Source organism: Lissotriton vulgaris, chromosome 10 (assembly GCF_964263255.1).
Source record: "Lissotriton vulgaris chromosome 10, aLisVul1.2, whole genome shotgun sequence".
NCBI classification, from domain to species: Eukaryota; Metazoa; Chordata; class Amphibia; order Caudata; family Salamandridae; genus Lissotriton; species Lissotriton vulgaris.
Genome location: NC_141698.1, coordinates 77,142,047 through 77,163,855, shown reverse-complemented (window position 1 = coordinate 77,163,855; position 21,809 = coordinate 77,142,047).

The window sequence follows — 21,809 nt, the reverse complement described above, 5'->3', positions numbered from 1 at the left end:
TAAATGTTCTGGCAGAAGCATGGTCTCTAGCTATGACGACAAGAACTTGGGGGTGAGGCTTTGTGGTTGCAGAAATTCTCAGAATAAACCAGCAACATTTCAGAGATTGTAAAGTCCACTTTACAATTTTTCTGATTACTGTATTATTTGCCCCTAGGGCTATTCTGAAAAACATGACTAACAATCCTCTATCAGGTGCAGAATAGATGCTCATCATCTCAGGGTTGAGAAGCTGCTAGAGACACAGAAGGATGGCACTTGCTGGTAGAGCTCCTAAACCTTTCTACAGACTCCCAATGTGGGCCAGTATGAACACCCTTTGAGTGTGTGGGAGCCTATATTAACATCCCCTGAGCCATGAGAGGAACCTTGAGGCACCCACACTTATATCCTTGATGGCTTACATGACTTACAGTTTCTACTGCTGCTCTATCTCTGTTAACATGGATTCCGGCTGTCCCAGGCGGGGTCCATGAGTGTCTTTGGAACCACACGTGCCCCTCCACTGCCAATGATGGCTGCAATCAGATGTTACTGGGATACAGCAAATGACCTACTAGTTGACAACTTGAGCTTGACCTTAACTATTTTGGTGTCACCCACTGGTTCTCTGACCCATGTCAGTCCATGCCTATTTCAATATTCAGTTGCAGAGGAAACCGTATACCAGACAACCCCACAGACCGCAGGTGCCGTCCAATTCTCCTTTAGTCAAGCGGTTGAACTGCTTTCCAGTGGGTTGTCATACATTTCACTATTGGGATATTTGGTGGCGACCCAGGCACAGCAGTATAAACCTTGGGGCACATTTACAAGCCCAGTGAGCCACCGGAGCGTCACTTTTATTGACGCTCCGGTGGCGCAGTGTGCTGGCCCATATTTAGAAGGCCACATAAAGCCACCCTGTGTGGCTTTTCATGACCTTGTAAATATGGCACCCTTTCACGCATTACTCTGCGTGTAAGTGACGTTCCATGGGCGTTGCAGTGGATGTTCCCACACAGCACCCATAGACTCTGATGCATTTGCAGATTTGCAAGCTTTCGTAAACCTGGGAATGAGTCAGATTATAATGCCTGCCCCAGGGAGGCATTTAAGTGGGGCAATGAGGGGAAATACTTTTATTTCTCCTCGTTGTTTACTCTTTCTATGCGTGCTGCATTTTGAAGCATGCATCAAAGGAGGAAAACACCATCAATGATTGTTTTTGTGCAGGAAGATGTCCCTTCCTGCACAAACACCATCATCCCTGCAACGCGAGCACCCTTGCAGCATGGTGCAGGGGTGCCTATGTTGGCGCTAGGTAGCCAATTGTGCCCCAGCACTGAGGAAAGAACAGGGATGTGTTGTATTGCTGTAAATACGATGCATCTCTGCAATTTCCTAATGGCGCAGCTCGGCGCAGCAAGATGGCTTGCAGCACTGCGCTGCATGATTTTCTAGTAAATATGCACCCTAGTCTTTGTTCCCGGCCCTGGACTACCTTTTTTAGCCCTGGGCTTTGGACAAACCAAAGTACAAGACAGGCAGATCATTGCCCTACAAAACTGGAAACCCCTCCTTGGCATCTGAATACTAATGTCCAAAGGAAGAAACCTTATAGCCTTATAGTAAATTCAGGAAGACCAAAGAAGATCGGAAGTCTGCCAGGCTGTCTCTGTAGGGGGATTGTGTCCTTAGACTCTTATGGTGGCTGGCATGTACATTTTTCTGAAAGAGTTAAATAAAGGCATTTGTAGTTGATTCTCTCCTCTAAAAAGTAGGTGGTAGGGCACTTTCGTTTTATCGGATGTCCTATATTTTACCTTCCCTGACTGGCTTTTATGGGAGGGCTCCAGGTAAGTGCTACCTGTGAGAGAACATTGCTTGTCTTGTGATTACAGGATATCTGAGTTCTAAACCTGCTACCACCTCCAGCAGTGCTTGCTTCCTGCTTGCCCAAGCTACTGCTGAATACTTGGGAATAGAAAGGGACTACTTCATTGATGAATTGGAGTGCATTATTATCTAAAGTTCTGAACACTAGTGGTAACAGTGTTCTGAACACTAGTGGTGGAGGAGTGTGGCTCAATGGTTAGAGCGGCAGACCCTGATGCAGAGGTCTGGCCCGGGACCAGGGTTCAATTCCCGATGCGGCAGGGTCTTGGGCTCATTTGTCCGTGGACTCGATAATTCTCGCCTCGGTGCCTACTCCAATCATGGGGTCCCACGCCGCAACTCTGGGCAATAGCTTGCTTAATCTCCACAACGGCCCCTACAACACTGGGATGCCTGGCTTCACCTTGGGGGTGCCCAGGTGGGGCATCTCACAGGGAGAGCCAGGAAGGGTTCCACAGCGTTATACAGCGCCAGAACGGCCTGGTGATGGGCAGCTGTGCGCTTTACAAGTATCCTACATTTTCAATTTAACAGCCATTCACACCACTCTTACTTCCCATAAATAACGGAATTCCCTGCATCCAAGAGAAAATGCCTCACATGGATCAATAAACATGTTTATTATTTTTTTATTTTTCATGATGTTGTGGCCGGGCGAGTCTTAGGGGGAGGGCCATCACAGATGCAGTGCAGTCACTAGAGGGGGTGGTGGGCACTGCTCTCAGTGCGCATGTTGGTTGGACGGGATGTCTCAGGACGCCCAAAACCAACAAGGTCACTGAGCTGTCTTCAACCTGAGCTGCATTGCCGGGTTGGAGACAGCAAGCACAGGCTTACAGTCTCTCTGGGAGCACACATTCAGGGTGCTCAGGCCAATCCACACGCTGCTTTCAAACACGAGAGCAGCATCATGATTGGCCGCAGGGGAGTCTGGGAGCCTGTGCTGCAGCACGGACACAGAGCAAACGAGTGGCGGGCGGCAGGCAGGTACTTTTTTTTTCTTTTTATGTTTTCTTCGTTATATGTCATTCCTCCACCTCTCTTTCGTCTGTCGCCCCATCTCCACCCCCACCCGCCACTCTGCCCACACACCAGCCGCTACTGGTCCTGAGTGTGTGAGGAAGTAGGCACAAGTGCTGCCCATGCCTTGATCCTGTTTGCTTTGTGAAGGAACATTGGAATACTCGTGCCACCTCTTCTGTGTCTTTTTTGGGACTTCTGTACTAATGCTGCTTGTACTGTGCATATTCTGTGCATGACGGAAGCTTGCAAGCTTCCTCATGCTCTACCTATTCTGTGTGTGTAAGAAGCTTGCATTTGTGCTGCTTGTACTGTTCCAGTCTTCTTTGGGTTAGAAGCATTCACGGTTGCCCTCCATTTCTTGTAAGTTTACACTGCTACTCTGCCCATAGCATGGGCGGGGCTGTTAAGTGCATGTTTCGAGAGACGACCACAAGGGGAAATTAAATAAATACATAATTTTCCCTCGTGGTTGTCTCTTGAAATCCCCCCCAGGCGACCCACCGCTCTTAGCTGCAGCGGCCACAGCAGCACTCAGTCTCAATACACCTGTTATGCCTCATGGCTGTAGTAGGCCTAGAAACTAAGGGCCAGAAGTATCAAGGCTTTTGCGACTCGCAAACGGCCGATTGGCGATTTTTGTAATGTATCAAAAAATCGCAATTTAAGGAATCGCAATTATTTGCGATTCCTTATTTTGCCATAGCATTTAAGGAATCTCAAATTTTGCGATTCCTTAAATGATATGTATGACACATTTTTGGTTTGCGAATTTGTGTTAAGAAATCGCAATTTACCACCAACTTGTAGTTGGTGGTAAATTGCGATTTCTTTTAAAAATGCCCTATTTGGCATTTGTAAGGGTGGCATGTGACACTCATACATGCCCATAGGGCATGTATGTGTGCCACATGCACACACATGTAGATTTGAGGGGTGCAGCAGGGTGTCTTTGAGACACCCCTGCACCCTTGAAATAATTCTCAAATTGCGATTAGCATTTTGCGAATTCGCAATTTGAGAATTATTGCACTATCATTCCTATGGGCCTCCTGGCCCATAGGAATGCATTGAAAATTATTCTTTATTTGCGAATTCGCAAAATGCGAATTCGCAAATAAAGTATAATAAGGGATCGCAATAAAATTGCGATTTTGTACATACATACCGTTTTGCGAATTCTAAATAGCGATTCGCAAAAAATCGCTAATTAGAATTCGCAAAACGGTATCTTGATACATCTGGCCCTAATTCATTTGAGGCAGTACATTTGCACATTTTCCTCATTTCATAGTAAAGCCTAGGCTCTCTTTCGATATTGCCAACCAGAAGTGTGATTTTAAGAAATTAAGGAAGTCAGCCGTGTGTTCTTGTATTGTATTTCTGCTTCAAGGAGTCTCACATTTTGTCTGTGAGAAAATCCTTTGTGAGAAAATCATTAAATACGTTTAGCTAAACGTAACAAGTTTCGATCACATGTTTGCACTCCATATACTTGAATTGGGGGAAAAATTTACATAAACCCGTCAATTTTACATAGTTTTTAGCATTATATGCTCCAAATGGTCATTTTTGGTGAGAGCTCTAGTAAATTGAAATGGCAATTCACTATAGTATTTGCTATTCTGCATGCTATTTTTGCGTTAAAAGCATGTTAAGCGTTTGGCTTCCATATGTGTTTTGTTTTATTTTACCAGGAGTGATGCATGGTCTCAGTTGTTAGTTCAATATTGGATGTGAAATTAAGCACTACCTCTCAGCTGTGACAAAATGATGCCTGGTTTATTCATAAAAGAACAAGAGAGAAGGACATGCATGAATTACAGTTGATGGATGGGAGGTGGGACTAGAACAGGAATACAACAGAGAGACAGACAGTGTTAAGTAGTGGCAGACATAGGGATGGTAGGGGGCAGGTGAGAGGGAGTGAGACAGAGTTAAATAGAAAGGAGATAAAGACTAAATTAGATGGACAGCGCCACCATGTGGCAGACTGACACAAGACCTGGATGCACAATTAAGTTCCTGTGCAGAGCACCAAAAGTCACCAGCTCAAATTAAGGAGCACTGGTTGAACAAAAATATAATATAAAGTTACTCTAACAGGTTTATTCCTGTACTCCTAAATTTGGAATAAGTGTGAATTTTTGTAAATACCCAGTAAACTCACATTTAGCATGGAGGACTCCCTGATTGCCGTCACAGACTACATAAGGCGCCATTTGGACCAGGGATCCTCCGCAACGCAGATCCTACTAAATCTCTCTGCAGCTTTCGATGCAGTTGCTCATGACACATTGCTTACATGACTACATGGTTTTGGCATCTGACTCTCTTCCCTCAAATGACTACAGTCTTTTCCAGCCGAGCACACCCAGTTAGTATGCCTCACTCCTTCCCAGTCCCACAATTCAAAAATCACTTGCAAAATCCACTAGGGATTTTCTTTAAGTTATACACTTTTTAACGTGTGCCTTGCCACGGGCAGAAATGATCAGCTCACAAGGCTTTAAGGTCGTGCCCTACACTGATGACACTCAACTTATCATCCCCATGTCTGATGACTTTCAAACGATTCAATCCATATTTAACCCTTGCCTGCTTGGGTATCATCCCCATGTCTGATGACTTTCAAACGATTCAATCCATATTTAACCCTTGCCTGCTTGGGTATCATCCAATCCATATTTAACCCTTGCCTGCTTGGGGTTGCCAGTTGAATGCGTAAAAACTGCCTGAAACTAAACGGCGACAAGACTGAAGTAATATTATTTGGAAACAATATTGCACGCTGGTCCTGGGACAGGTGACCCAGAGAACATGGTCCCGCCCACTTCAGCTAAGGATTTCGGGATCCAGGGGTGGCTCCTCTATTATTGCAGAGGTGCCCCGCCTCACAGAAATGCTGCCAGAGATGAAAAACAAAAGGGTAATGAAGCTAATTCATTACCATTTTATTTTACGTCACCCCTTTCCAAACGGAGTGTCAGGACGGGGAAGAGCCTGCTGAATGGTAGCAGCAGCAGGGAAGAGGGTGGGCTGCCTTTTGCACTTGTTTAAAGTGTGCATGTCTATTTGGAGGGCCATTTTGTGACCGCCTGCTAACATTGGCACACTTTAAACCACTCAAACCCAGCTGTCTTAAAACCGCTCGGTTGAGAGTAAGTGCAGGCATCCAGTGCCCTCAGGTGCACCGACAAAGGCCGCTCCCTCCAATCAGGGCGCTGCTCTCATGAGCATAAGAGCAGCCCCAGGATTGGCTTGGGAGCGTGCTTCAAGGAGATAAGTTTGTTTAATGTATTATTTTTTGGGGGCCAGCCACACCCCCAACCTTGGGACATGCCAGCCCCCACTGTCGGGATCATAACTGACAATCAACTCTCAAGGCTGATTTGCATATGGCAGGGTCCAACCTGGGGTGGTGTGGTGACCAAAAGAATGATGGATTAAACCCAGATCCTTGTGTTTGGGGGTGAATGCTTGCATTGTCCAGCATTCCGTCCATCAATTGTTTCTTTTGCATAGGTCACCCTAAGTGGGAAGGGTATGCCCAGACGTGGGTGCCGTGCTCACTACACCACTGGATTCAAGCTAGCCTGGATGATGAAGGGTGGTGCCCTGAAACTAGTCCCAGGATGCTTGTTTCTGGTTCACCGAGGACCTGGCTTGGCAGTTCAGGCTGGACTGTTCCCACAAGGAACAGGGTCAAGACGGATTTGCATATGGCTGGGTCCAACCCGGGGTGGTGTGGTGAGCAAAAGAATGATGGATTAAACCCAGATCCTTGTGAGTGGGGGTGAATGTTTGCCTTGTCCGGCATTCCGTCCACCAATTGTTTCTTTTGCATATGTCACCCTAAGTGGGAAGGGTATGCCCAGACGTGGGCCCTGTGCTCACTACACCTCTGAATTCAAGCTAGCCTGGCTGATGTGGAGTGATGCCCTGAAACCGGTCCCAGGATGCTTTTTTCTGCTCCAGGGAGGACCTGGCTTGGCAGTTCAGGCTGGACTGTTCCCACAAGGAAAAGGGTCAATACAGATTTCCATATGGCTGGTTCCTACTTGGGGTGGTGTGGTGAGCACAAGAATTATGGATTACACCCAGATCCTTGTGACTTGGGGGGAATGCTTGCATTGTCCAGCATTTCGTCCATCAATTGTTTCTTTTACATAAATCAACTCTCAATGGCCAATCAAATCTAATGCTTCTTAACAAAGCAGATTCCTTGCTGTCCATTTACTTCCACAAGATTGTCACTCAAGCCCTTATCACCAGCAGTGTAGACTAGGGAAACTCACTTTATGAAGGCCTACGGTACCATCAGGTTAAGAGGCTACAAGTGGTACAACATGTTGTTGCCAGACTTACACTGAACATTCAAGCATGCTTGTTGCTCACTCATCAGCTTCGGGGCCTTCACAGGTTCTCTGTTCTATTTAAGCTTCTCCATCACACTTTTAAAGCCCTCAACAACTTCAGCCCTAGGTATCTCACCCACAGAATCTCGTTCCTCAATCATCATGACACCAACAAGGACCCACCTACATTATGGTGTGCTGCCACGTATGCAGTTGGGGACATATTCACATGAAAATGGTGCAGTGCCACAAGCAATTTTGCTGTGCCAAGCTACATTATTTGCAAAATGCAGGGATGCATCGTATTAACAAGAATATCACACATCCCTGTGCTCACCCAGTGCTGGCGCTCAAAAAGCTGCCTAGTGCTAAAGCAGACACCGACGCACATGGATACAGATGATTGTTTTTAGGCAGGAAGGGACACCTTCCAGCACAAAAACAATAATTAATGGTTTCTGCTCCTTCTATGTGTCCTGTAGAATGCAGCATACATAGAAAGAGCAAAAAACGGGAAAAAATTAACTTTTCTTTTCATTGCGCCACATTAACACCTTCTTTTGAAAGGCGTTAGTTTTTGGCTCTGCCTCATATTTACAGGTTCTTTTAAATGTTAAAAAGCCATGAGTGTTGCTGGGAAGGCCTACAGCAACAATCAATGCACGCCCCTTTGCTGCAGAAAACTGCGTTGTAGAGGACCATATTTACAAGGCTGTGTTAAGCCAAGCAAAGTGGCCTAGGCTAGCATGGCCTGGTAAATATGGGCTTGTATAGAGCGCCACTGAAGCACCAAAAAAAGTGACGCTGTGGCGACACTAGGGGCTTGTAAATATGCCCCTTCGTTTTTCAGGTTCTGCCGTGGTGGGAGGCAGAAGCCCTTGCTCCACCAGTTCACTTTGCCCAGCCATAGTGGAGAAACACCTAAAGAATGGTAGAGAGTGAGCAAGAGGGAGAGACCTTGACATCTGTTGCATGTGCTCATCTGCCCTCTGGATTAGGTTTGTGCTATGTAAATCTCTCAATAAAATTAGATAGAAAGGGAGTGGGATGTGAGAGACAGAATTAGGGAGAAGGTAAGAGGGCGTTGGAGAGAGATGGTAGCAGAGTAGGTAAGCGGCTGCTCCACGTCGTACCACTGCTTTTGAGCATTGAAAAAGGAAAAAGAAATAATAATAACAAAGGTTATTATCATTTTATTTTTCCTCGCTTACTTCCTGCAACTGAGCCGAGGGCGGGCCGTCCATTCTGACACGCCGACACAGATGCAGGAAGGAGGAGGAGTAGCGGCACTGCTTCAAGTGCGCAGGACAGATGGCCGACCGTCTAAGGGCAGCCAAACCGTCATGCGCACTTAGATCTTTCCACCCAAGCTGTGCTTTACAGCTGGGTGGAGAACAAGCAGAGGGTCATAGGGGCATATTACCAACAACTAGCGATAATTATCGCTATGTTGGTTTAGCGGCGATATTTTTATCGCCGAGCTGCGGCGATTTTTATCGCTTAGGAGCCTTGCTATTATCAAGGTTTATCTCCTAAGCGATAAAAATCGGCCGAAATGCATGAATATCGCTGTAAAGGCAGCGATATTCATGCATTACCGAGCAAATGCTCTTAGCCATGTTATCCATCTCCCATTGGATAACATGGCTAAGAACTGCTCAGGGGCAGGTGTTTGCTTTTGGAGATATTCGCGCTTAGCGCGAATATCTCCAAAAGTTGGTAATAGGAGATAGCGATGTTAGCAACTGTTTCCAGTCGCTAACATCTTGGCACACCCACTTTGCATGTCATTAGTGATAAATATCACTGACATGCAAAGTGGGCCCAAGATGGTCGCTATCTCCTACTAGCTGTCGCTAACTGGTGTTAGCGACAGCTAGGTAATAGGGAGATAATTTTATCTCCCCTTTCTTGGCTTTTAAAGCCAAAAAAGCGGAGATAAACACCCTTGATAATATGCCCCATAGTCCCTTAGTCAGCGCCTAACTAGGGCGCTCACACAAATCACAGCTCTGCTCTCAGGCTGGGTAATACCAGCATAAGAGCAGGGTCTGGATTGGGATGGGGCACCATGTGGCATGTCGGGATCGACTATCAGAGGCCAGAAGAGCACCGACGCTGCAGAAGGCAGGTAAGAATAATTTTGTTAATTATTTTCCCCTGCTGGCCCCCTGCGCTGCCCTCTCTTACTCTGCCCTCCCCCGCGCTGCGATCTCCCATGCTGCCCCACCACTTAAATGCCACATCAGCCGTTACTCGAGTAGTTTCTATACATAATTTACACAGGCAGTCGCCAATGCACGCCTTGCTCAGATGATGCCACAAGTGTCACCAACATTTAGGCCCTTGAGGTGAATCTGTAGGGCACAATCCTGTAGTGGCCTCAGCGTAGCACAGTGAACCTATCCTTTAATAAAAAACAGAGAGAACACAGGAAATGGGGTTGGCCAGTACACGTATTCGGATTTTTAACAAAACTTCTCAGTTTCTCATTCATATAAATGTCCCCAGTCTGTATTTTAATCTAGTGTTTATGGAAACAGCAAAAATGCCTTGCCAAGCAATATTCAATGGCCCCCCTGAAGGAGCTCTGGGTGTTATGATTATTATCATCTATATATCTGGCGTTGTGCTCCATAAAGAGATGTGAAGTGAGGAAACATTGAACCTCTGCCACAAAACAAGCAGCTATGGTTCAAAAAGCACATTAACACTCACACGCTTGGCTGCTATTTCAAATCATTTTTTTGTGATAGTTTTCTCCATTTAGGCAGTCACCGTTCTGCATTACCGGTTTTTAGACTTTACTCCTCATCCTTTACTCTGCATGTGCCTTTACCCTGCATTCCTTTACTGCACAGGTAAGTGTGTATTTTAGGGTTAAGGGGTGGGTAGGGGTAAAGGGAGGTAAAGGTGATTTTAGGGTTAAGGGCTGGGTAAAGTGTGAAAGGGGTTGTTTTGGTTCAGGGAGTGGGTAGCAGTAAAGTAGGGTAAGTCGTTTTTACTAAAAAAAAAAAGGAGTTTATGGGTGTAACCCCCTCAAAAACACACACATATCTATATCACATAGCCAGGCATCATATTGTATGTTTTTTAAAATGCTTATGTGCTCACAGGAATCATACACATAAGCATCATACTTCATAAGCTGACTTTATTACATACACATAAAGAACATCCTCTGTATGGTTCTACTTATCACATGCAACAACAAGTCATCCCGTGATTCTTAAATGCAACAAAATACGAAATACTTATTGATGCAGGATTTAAAATATTTTTTTAAAAACATAAATAGATTTTCGATGGATAGAACAGGGTACCTCTTCTCACACAGTTCAGAAATGGTTTTCTACAATGCATATTTGTACACCTATACTTCATGTATGTCACCTCTCAACAGACATGTGCCTTATATATAGACATTTTTTCTAAAAAGTTTGTTGTCCTGTCAAGATGTACCTCAACCTTGATGTTCTTAGACCCAAGTTCAACATTGCGTCAAAAGTACCCTATTCAATGCCAGGCTCCGGGGAATCATCTGAAACCAACCCTCCAACCCCAGGGTGCCAGAACAATAATTTGCCACCAACCAGCCAATGCCATTGCCAGAGGTGTCTAACAGCCTCTCGCGTGTTAAGGGGAAGAAAGGAAGGGGTGACCATCTCTCCTCACTAAACTTCTTGCCAGCTCCTCCTCTATGTCGACAGAAAGGTTATATCTTCAGTCCAACTGTTTGTTCCTTTCATTGCCATCTGATTATGAAAGCAAAGATCATGACCAACCCTAGATTGCGAGCACTGTAGACATTTAATGTAACTCATCTGCTGACCTTGCGGTCCCTTCCAGTCACTCCTTGTCCTCTCCCATCGCAAGATTCACATCTGATCCTTTAGATGTTCTGTTTGATTCTGCGGCTGTGCCGCTTCAGAATGAGTGTCAGTCTTGGCTGTCGGCCACAACTCCAGTCGCCGCTACCTGTTCTTCCAAAGCCTGGGCTTGAGTCCTCTTCTTGACTTGCAATGGTCTTTCTTCATTCAGGATCTTAGGTCTCCATTGGCCAGTGAAGAGATACCTGTGGCAGACATTGGGCAGGTATTTATTGCACCCTTTCAACCACTAAGTTATTGGAGACTCCTTGGAGAGTTAGACTTTATCTAAGCCATTGTTTCAAGTAGACCACCCTGTCCGGCCACTCAATATTCTCTGTTAGGCTACCTACTCGTATATTATATGCTGTGATTGATGTCTTCAGTCCTGTAGTCTAGAAAACATTATTTCTGTCAAGTCTATAAATTGTTCTTCAAAGTGTATGCATCTGAAATCAGTTCTGGCATATTCAGTTTCCTTCACTCTATTTGCTAGTTTAGCTGGATTGTGTTGAAAGAGACTGACATCTATTGTCTCTGTATCAGTTTTGAGCACCTCACTCATGTCTGTGATAGCATTTAAGAACCTGTCTAGATTCCACTGCTTGTGGAATTGCCCAGTTGCCATTTCCTTATATTTTCAGCATGCATCAGTTAGTGCGGCTGTTGTGTCTGTGTCGGGCTTGGTCTTTACATGCCTTTTGGCTTTCCCTTGGTACTTAGTATGTCGGTCACTTCCACTGTAATGACTCTGGTTCAGTTTGCCTACCCTGCAGCCACACTTTAGATTGTCTGACACTTTTTGGCACAGATTTTAGGCAGCAGATAGGGGAATTAAAAATTCCCTAGAAATCATAAAGGAAAGTTTCAATTCTATTAAAGACATGGAGGTGAGGATAACGCCACACTTTCTTTGTTTATTTCAACAGCAGTCATATTCAAACAAATCTATAAAAACTTAATTTCCCATGGGGAAATAAGAAAGAACACATTGTCCAAAAAGGGCTCAGCATGACCCTCTTGAGTCCCCTTCTGCCTATGCTTGTCCTCTTTCTTCCTGTGAAGAAAGCTGACGATGAAACACCTCACTCCTTTTTGGACGACTCCGGTCCTGTAGGAATCAATGGATCAAAATTCAAACCAGCACCTCAGGCGAACTAATAATCAGTCCATTGCACTATAACACAGAACATCTGAAGGGGCTCGCATCCCTAATTAAAAAACTGGTCTACATAGCAAGCATGTAAATTGATCAAAACACATTACATATACCTTTTAACCCCTTTGATGCTCATGACGAGCTCAGCTCGTCATGAGGCACGGTTGAGCTGTGCTGATGACAAGCTGAGCTCGTCATGAACAATGGGATTTACCGATCAATCAGCACAGGAGGGGAAAACCATTAGCAGCGATGGTGTTAAAGGAACCCCCTGCATCCCTGAGTGGGCAAAGATCACAGAGCAGACGGTGTGCTACTCCTTGCCTCTGTGTCCTTAATGGAATTGAAACTTTCCTTTACGATTGCTAGGAAATGTTTCATTCTATGTCAAGACCTGGAAGTGAGGGTTATGCCAGTTTAAAGATTGTCAACGACAGGGTCACAATGGAGGGAACTGGTTTGAAAAAACACATCTTAATGGTCGAATCAGAAGACCAGTCTGCAGCATTAGTTATATCCTCAAGCAAGCCCCAAGGGCAAACACTTTCGGTGCCATAGCCCCACTGGTGGAATGAGCTACAAACATGTTTGTGTCAATAGCCACCTCTTGCATGGCCCAGCGAACCCAATATGCAGTAGTTGGGAAGGAAACTGCCTTGTATGATTTGCAAAGAGCAACAAGCAGCCGCCTCTCCTCAAGGGGCAGAAGCTCTTCAGTCATTTCCTCATACTCCTTGACAAAGTGAACTACAGACAGTTTTCGGGAACCTGGGAAGGCCCGGTGATAAATGAGTCTGAAGTTACACTTCCTCAGGGTGGACACATGAAAGTAAACTCCCTCAGAGGTAAAAGTGTTTAAACCACCCACTTTCTTCCAATTCCAAGTTGTTCATGACCATGGAAGGGAGTGCTCGGCATAGTACACAAAGGACTGCTGTGTAATGAGGTCTCTTTTCTGTCTGACAGACTGTCTCCCAAAGTTGAGGGGACATCAAATTATGTCTGCACTTTCTGCTGCAGGAGCTGGGGCCCAGTGCCTGGCAGCCTTGGTCTACAGGAGAGACTGTCCAGAAGGTAATGCCCGGTGTGTTCTTGGTGTGAAGAACACCCAGAGCAATCTCACACAAAAGTCTTCTCCGAGCACTCAATATACAATAGATCAATACTGTCCATATACAGTCTCTCTTCAAACGAGAACTCCTCCGTTGGCACAGTTAATCCACGTTGCTGTATTATGTCTCCTACAGTAGGACGCCGGTTGCTGTACTCGTAGCAGGACGCTGTCTTTAAGACTTATGATCACGTACTCATGACTAGCTTGTCTACGTTATTGTTCGGGAGCAATATTGATATTTCAAGCATAGAAAACTACAGAGGAGGAGATTCTGACGTACAACAAGGATTAGAGTGTTCAAGAACTTATTGGCCACTCAGGGTACATCTATTATCGGGATGATTACCATGTGTGAATAATTTATTGATTGATTGATGGTTGGACTCTAGACGTATAAGACTACAACACAGTATATGAGCCCTGAAGAAGTCAAATGTGCTAAAATTTAAGCACAACGAAACACGTGTTGGCTGCTTTCTTTGGATCAAGTATTCGATCAAAAAAACATTATTTTGGAAGACCTTAAAGAACTGGCGTTTGTATGGAGACATAATACAGAAATGTGGTTTAACTGTGCCAACTGAGGAGTACTCGTTTGAAGAGAGACTCTATATGGACAGTATTGATCTAATGTATATTGAGTGCTCGGAGAAGACTTTTGTGTGATATTCATATTTGCATATGTGGTAGCTTATTTGCATCTGTGGATTGTGTTGGGGTTGTATGGTAACCAACCTCTCTTCCCCTCGAAGCACCATTGGAGACGCAGTATATGCTACATTCCCTGATTTGCTGAGCGCCCTCTTATATCACTGGTTACCACTGTTTTTATAACCCAGAGCAATCTGACTGCCTGAGAGAGTAAAGCCAGGAGTGACCCGTGCTGTGCATGGGTCTCTTGGTCTCACTCAGTGATGCCCATTGAGAAATGCTCCCAAAGACGACTCAGATTCCACAAACCTGAGTCCCCCCTCCCCCCACAGCTGCTATGAGTCACAATTTGGCACTGTCTCCATTGACAGTATGAGAAGCTGTGATACTGCCAAGAGAGAGCTGATCTGTTTAGGAAGGCAGCAGCAGTTAGGAACACACGCACCCACCTTGCTGTAGGACCAGTCTGTGATTGGCCGGTGGTGAGCTGCAACAGCCAAAGATGCTGAGATTGCTACAACAAAGCCTGCTGAGATACAGTACTGAATTAACTCTGATCTAAAGAGAAACTGCAACACAATGAATCGAGAACTAGGACTTTAGACTGTTTTTACCCACATCAACAACGAGGGGTAAGATTGACCAAACTGAGTGTGCATCTGATCCTGTGGGGAACAAATCAGCAATTATGCCTAATTCACACACCTGCCTAAGGCTATGGGGGACTATAACTGATAGCAGAGAGCACTGGACAGGGTGTAAATCTTACGGGGATCACAATTTGCCGTCCTCCGGAGATTGAAAATTGAATTGTGTGGTATTTAGTTCTGCCGTGCGGTTGAATGTGTGGTCTCTTACAAAATGGCACTGGGTTGACACTGTGTTATTGTGTCTATTCTTTCCATGTTGAGTTCTAAGCTCTTGCCTCCAACCCTACCTAACTGAGAAGCCTGTGATGACTCATCCTCGCTACCTTCACAGTCAAGCACAGGAAGGGTTGGACCTGTCCAAGTTTGCAGAGTCATAATCTTACCAACCGCAGCTTCTCGGTGCAGCAAGGAGGAGCACGATCCGACACCTTTGACCTCGGTCAAGGAGTGCCGCAGGGATCAAGCCTCAGTCCAACACTTTTTAACTTATATGTCACCCCCGTGGCCATTACTGCGGAACGCTATGGGGTGGAAGTAGTAACATACGCAGACGACACCCAGCTGGTGGTCGCTCTGACCCAACCCTCTGAACTAGCCGCTGCAAACTTCTCAGCATGTCTCCAGGAGATGGCTGAATGGATGGCGAAGAACTGCCTCCGTCTTAACGGTGATAAGACTGAGGTGTTGATTGTGGGAAAACCCCCCTCAGTCTGGTCATCTGCCTGGTGGCCGCAGACCTTGGGGCCCCTCCCTACCCCCAGTGATCAGGTGAAAAATCTTGGAGTATGGGTGGACTCAAAGCTTGACTACGACTACCACACCAGACGAGTAGCTGGTGCTTGCTTTTCGATTCTACGGAAACTCCGCAAAACCATCGACCTGCTCCCAGAATCCTCAAGGAAGACCCTGGTCCATGCTCTTGTCACGTCAAGATTGGACTACGGAAATGCCCTGTATCTAGGTGCCAACGTCTCTAGTCGGCGGCGACTGCAGACAATCCAGAATGCTGCAGCTCGCCTGGTCCTCCGGCTGCCTAGAAGAGCCTCCTCTAAAAAATCCCTACAAACATTACACTGGCTCCCGATTAACGAAAGGATCGACTTTAAGGCCCTGTGTATTGGCCACAGGATCGTACATGGTAAGGGTCCGGCCTTCCTTCAGAACCTGTTATGCCCCTATACGCCCACCCGTCAACTCCGCTCATTAGGAGCAGGCCTTCTTGCTGTCCCCAGACACAAAAAAGCCAGAATGGGAGGCAGATCCTTTCGTACTCTGGTGGCACACAGATGGAACTCTCTCCCCCTGAGCTTAAGAGTGGAAACGTCGGAGCTCATCTTTCGCAGGAAACTGAAAACATTCCTCTTTCCTAAAGATTAGCCCGTCCTGCTATGACTGTCGGAGCAACTGACTCTTCTGACAGCGCGGGGACACACTGACAGTGTAACCAGGCGCTATACAAAATCAGAAATAAATAAATAAATAATATGACGGACCCAAGGATACTGGTGGCAAATGACCTCAACCTCCATGGTGAGACCAAGGAGCTTCCCTTTGCTCTTCCAAACGATGTTTAACAGAAATGACGATGGCTTAACAAGGTAACATTTCTAACTAGGATTTGCCTTTCACTGACTTGCCCTAAGGTGAAAAAATCATCTGACATGAGTACTCAGAAAATAGGGTCTAGTATCAGAATGCAAAATAAAGAACACAGGGGCATATTATCAAGGGGGTTTATCTCCACTTTTTTGGCTTTAAAAGCCAAGAAAGCGGAGATAAAATTATCTCCCTATTACTTAGCTGTGGCTAACACCAGTTAGCGACAGCTAGTAGGAGATAGCGAGCGACCATCTTGGGCCCCACTTTGCATGTCAGAGCAATTTATCACTAATGACATGCAAAGTGGGCGTGCCAAGATGTTAGCGACTGGAAACAGCATGATGCATGAAATATAAAACAACACTGTGCATAGTGCACTAAATTACTACAAAAATTCTGGATCACAACCATTTGGCTTCTCATGTAAATTTTACAAGGAGTGTGCTGGTACAGGTGCCCCTTTTTGCCTTTATTATAGGATATCTGAGCCACTAGCCCATTCATTTGTGAGTGTGCACACATTTTCAGTTCATTTTGCCATGGAACATCCACCTAAAATAGATTTACTCACATAAATCTTATCACAAGTCTAAACCACCATTTTTGAATTGCAAAATTTATTTTACAGAGGCAAAATGGCATGGACGACATTAAGGGGTCGCCAAAGGTTGCATCTGTGACACCCCCACTCTCCCCCAGGCTTGCTCCCTACTACCCCTGGCACTTCCCTTGTCACCCCTGGCCTCAGAGGTGGCAAAAGGAGTACCGGGAAAGAAGGTAAAACCAGTCTCCTGATGAACACTGTTTAGATTTTGCTCCTTCCACTGGACCCAATTTTTCAAAAAAAGTGAATTCAGCAAAGGAATAACACTCTTCTAAATAAACAACAAAAGTGAATTAGAAAACACATTGTTGCAGAACGTATCATGTTTCTTTATTGTGAATCAATGAAAAATGATATTAGTAAGAGTGATCATAAATAAAAACGTTTTAGCAATCATCAAAATACTGTAAGCCAATACAATTTTTTGTTTTGTAGCACAGCATTTTCCAGTTAGAAAGAAAATAAATGTGTAATGTTTCCTTGGCCTATCATATTAGTATCATAATTAGCATACATCTGTATATATAAAATAGACATGTATTTGTGTTAGTAACTCCTGTGTTGCATTAAGTATGCACTTATTATGGGATTCTTAATGTCAGGAGCAAAGGTCCTATGATGTCACGGAGGTCAAAGGATATGTAATGTCACTTATACTACCCCTAGCATATTGGTAAATCGAGGACCATGCAAAAAGGCTTTTCACACTTGTGAGCTATACTTATATGTGCAAATAGTTTATGTGAATCAGGCCCTCTGCCTATCACCTCGATCTTATCTTCTCACAGCAGAATGACCAAATAATGTAGTGCCTGATCAACACTGTATTACTTTCTGAATGGTAGTATTTTTTCTTGGAATCTTCCACCTCGGCCAGGGCCGGAATGGCTGTAGTGGGCACCGGGCATTTTCCCGGGTGGGGCAGAAGGGTGGGGCCCGGTTTTGGACTGGTGGGGCCCTTTTTGTTACTGAGGGCCGGTTTTGCAGTAGTGCTGTGAAATCAGCCCCATGTAACGAAAGCGCCGCAGCAGTGTTTCCCACCAGCACTTCCCCTCTCCCCCCACCCTTCGAAGGATGGTCTGACATTGCATTCCCAGTACGGCCCTGATCCCAGCCAAATAAGGCAGATCATTACAAATCACGTTGCAATCACTAGAGGGTAGCTGTTCCTAAAGGGAAGAAAGGCAGGCCTCTTTGGTCGCTGGAGGGATTAGTGAAAGTGACTTTTCTCAAAAGGACGGTTGGATGAGGTAGTTTCAGAGGGGGGAATTCCTCCTTTTTGATGAAGCGCCCTCACACACCCAAGCAAGTGTCATGCCTTATCATTCGGCGTTTGCTCCTCGTGGGGGTGGCGCTGCAGTCCCCCACGGGACACACGAGAGGGCTCTTTATCGGAGATCTTTTGGAGAAACGCGGCAGCGGTGAGTGCGAGTGTGTGGGCAGTGACGTGAGTGAATTAAAAATACCGCACTGGTACCCTAAAAAAACTTTATTCAGGGGTCCCTGTGGTATAGTTAAAAAGATTGGCGACAAGAAAGGTACTCTTGATCTAGTAATCACAGGAGTGAGTATGTTCCTTCTGCTTACTCTAGGTGGTAGTGGGGGTGAAAGGTAAATCGATTTAGGTCGACATGTTTTACACCTCTAGAGGTCCCTAGTGGATCCCATGGCATTTCTTCATGACCGTGCGATATGTGTAGAGTGAAGAACAGGGGTCTGAGACGAAGACACTCAGTACACCCTGTGGTACCTATATTCAGGTAGAAGAAAAATACTCACTCCTCTGATTACTAGATCAAGAGTACTTCTCTTGTCCCCAATCTTTCTAACTATACCACACGGACTCCTGAATAAAGTTTTTTAGGGTACCAGCGCGGTATTTGTAATTCACTCACGTCACTCCCCACACTCCTGCACTCACCACTGCAGCATTTCTCCAAAAGATCTCTGATAAAATGCCCTCTCTAGGGGGCGCGTGGGGGACTGCAGCGCCACCCCCACTAGGAGCAAACGCCCGATGATGAAGCATGACACCCGCTTGGGTGTGCGAGGGCACTTCTTCAAAAAGGAGAATTCCCCCCTCTGAGACGACCTCATCCAACCTTCCTTTTGAGAAAAGTCATTTTCCCTAATCTCGCCGGCGACCAAATTGGCCTGCTTTCCTTCCCTTTAGGAACAGCTACCCTCCAGTGCTTATAAGGTGAACCTTGGGAGCTCGGGTACTGGACCTCTCTCCTTGTGTTTTTGAGATCAATACAAAAACCATGGCCCAGATTCCAGGATGTGTGGAACAGGGTGGGATATTTACGACATGTTATAAATATCTCCTATACCGAGTTTTCAACATGAAAATTAGGCATAACAGGAAGAATCACTCTTACCACACCGAATTCTGCATGTTTTGCCTTTTTTCCATGCCTTTTATCGTGATAAAGAATGACAGTTCTATCATGGAAAAACTATTAGGGTGTGATAAAACTATTAGGGTGTGATAAAACTGTTAGGGTTTGATAAAACTGTTAGGGTGCGATAATTGCACCATAACCTTTTTTCCCTGTTTTCAGACTTCATTTTGCACAGGGATTAGAAGTGAGCCCTGAATTTGTAATCTAGGCCATGTTGGTAGAAAATAATAAACAAAATAACTAACAGAAGTGTGTTGAATCCCCAACTCCCTCGCTCCCCTTACGTTGATACACTTGTATGCAAAAACAACAATTGATGGACGGAATGTTGCACAATGGCAAAACATTCACCCCCAGTCAAAGATCTGGATTTAATCCATCGTTATTTTGCTCACCAGATACACTTGAATGTTCATTCACGCCCTGCTTTGGTAAAGAATAATATTGTACCACTTTTTTTCATATATCGGAATGTAATTCATGAAATTTCGAATTCATTACTGTCTACCTTCGACAAATGATCCTTAAACATGTTTGGCTCTTTGTTGCACCTAGAAAGCGCTGGACCTAACTAGAACAATCTAAGTTTAAAGAAGGTTACTCAATTGAAATTTTGACCATTGGGCTGCCCTATTATCATAGATTTTAGTAGAATTCTCACTGGGCCCACAAATGAAACCTTATAATATTGTTACATCGCTATCATTTACCCCTTTAAAATGTCCGAATATTTTCAAATTTATGCACCCTAAATTTTTCTTTAAGGTTTGATGAGAAACCAAATATATTTATTTTTCTAAGATTTATCATAAATTATGGTGGAGCTCTCACTTTCCTTTCCTTACTAATATTGCAAAAAGTCATGTGGAAAAATGTGAAAATCACAGGCTAAGCAATGCAGCCAGTTCTAGAGCAATCGTATTGTGGTGCCGCCTATGGTGCCAGCAATAAGGGCAGTGTTTACTATGTAAAAAGTGCAGCGGCATGTGCTGAATGCCAGAGTTGCTAAATACCAAGGCTGTCTAGTCTTGATTCCACCTCATTCCTCTTTCTTCCAACACTCTACACTTCCCTTTCTCTTCATCTCAGTCTTGCAGTTTCTTTTTCTTCCTCATTTTCTCCTTTTGTCGCTGGCTTATATCTTCGTCCTTTGCCTTTAATATGCCTTTCTCTCTCTTGCAGTGGATCAAAGCATGATAATGAAAAATGAGGCCCTCAAAAATGAGTGCCCGTGCCAACCACCTGCAACTACTGGCACAAACTGAGCAGTGAGTTGCCTTATAAGTCTCAAATATGGCTACATGCATGGTATCTAGATGCTTCTAAATAATAAACACTAAAACTTTATTTCTACTTTGGAGGTTACCAAGGCTAGTGGATGGCTCCTACATATTTGAAAGTGTATACTACAGAGTAAAATATCCTTCAGTCCCCTGCTGGAATTTCAGTAACAATTTGAGGGCAATGACCACGTACTATGGGAACAGTGCCTATTCATAATCATAAAAACTAGACATCCAGTGTGCATAAGCAGAATACTTTATTTTTGCAAGGAAATATGTAGAGATACACTTACATACATAATGTGCATTAATATGCACCTTTTATGTTAAAAAGAGCTGGATACTATATATACCAACACGCATCAATCATCATCTCTTCTACCTTATTATCCTAGCTTAAATGTAGATCCCCCATTACAAATCCATGTTTTTTTTAAAGTGCTTTCTTCTATTGATCCCCATAACCTCTTGGAATGCCAGTTCATGATCATAAAGTGCCACAGTCAGTGCCACCATTTACCAGTGTTCCGTGGTGCAGAATTGATCCAATCTTGGGCTCTACAAAGTAAAACAGAGCTGTGAATATAAACACGGCATTCTCCTTACTTATCTCACCGTCTAATCCCAGCATAATGCTCATAGCTGAGATTACTACTTCTTGCTCAGTGAGGATAAATACTGTTTTACCACCGCACACCAGACATTACCCAATTTACTATATGTAACAAATGTATAGATCATCTGCACCACCCAGGAGACTTCTTGGACAATTTGATTTGGCTCTAGTCTATATCTTCAACTATTCCATCTATAAATCTTCTTTGGGGGAAACAGCAATTACATCCACAGCCGAACCACACATTCCTTTACCACTCATGTCGTTACAATGGAATGCTGTAGGTAAAAGCGGCATTGGACTTTAAGGTCCAACACTTTCCCTACTGTTAGATGGACTGGAGTTGGAATAGTAAATTATACTGTTCCAAAGTCCAGTGCATTCTCTAAGGCAAGTTGGTGTAAAGACTTGCGTGGTAAAGAAATGAGTGGTTAAGATGCATTCGTTGTTCGGGCCGCGTTGATAAGGAACATGTGGTTTAGGCATGTGTGGTTGTGTCATACAACCCTATGGCATCCTGTATATCTTGCACCTGTATATCAGTACCACATTTTTCAGTCTATCTATTTGCCATTTGGATCCTATCATCATTGAGAGTATTCC